The 610-nt window shown below is 29.7% G+C and overlaps 1 protein-coding gene across 4 annotated transcripts in view; it reads left to right on the forward strand.

Moving 5' to 3' along the window:
- The window catches only part of LOC102673597, a 106876-nt gene that overhangs the window by 64290 nt on the left and 41976 nt on the right, over positions 1 to 610 (forward strand). The gene's annotated exons all lie outside the window — the stretch shown is intronic.

A 610-nucleotide genomic window follows, 5' to 3' on the forward strand; every position in this document is an offset into this window, starting at 1 on the left:
CTTTCTCGAGCGGTATCCCTTCACCGTTATCTGGTACCGTGAGGATACACATAGTGCTGGAATTACAGTTGCATTTTGATTCGTACAAAAATTGTATTTGTATTTTTTGAAATGTAATGATAACGAATTTGTAAATTTTTATCACATCGGTGTGATGCGAGTAAGGAAGGGTAATTAACCGTTTAATAAGTTTTTTGATACGAAGAAATTGTATTTTGTGAAAATTGTATATCTTTGTATCTTTGTAAATTTTTTATCGTCATTGGTGATAAACGAGTAGGGAGGGGGGGGGGGAATTATTATCGATTTAAGTTTTGATACGAAGAAATTTTATTATAACTTATCGATATAAAAAAAAAAAAATGAGGGAGTTGAGTTTTCGTAGGGATAATTTAATTTTAGAAAGAAACAAAAAAAAAAAAAAATGTATGCAATACTTAAACTCTTTTTGTACGTGGATTATGAAATCTTGCTCGAGTTTCAAGAGTTTTTTTAAAAGATGATATATCACGTTCGATATTATCCTCCACTTTTGTACGAAGTGTAAACTAGATTTTTTATCGTGTACAAAAAAAAAAAAAAAGAAACCATTGAAAGAATTGCGCACTTT

The sequence above is a fragment of the Apis dorsata genome, unplaced genomic scaffold, assembly GCF_000469605.1.
Source record: "Apis dorsata unplaced genomic scaffold, Apis dorsata 1.3 scaffold_142, whole genome shotgun sequence".
NCBI classification, from domain to species: domain Eukaryota; kingdom Metazoa; phylum Arthropoda; class Insecta; order Hymenoptera; family Apidae; genus Apis; species Apis dorsata.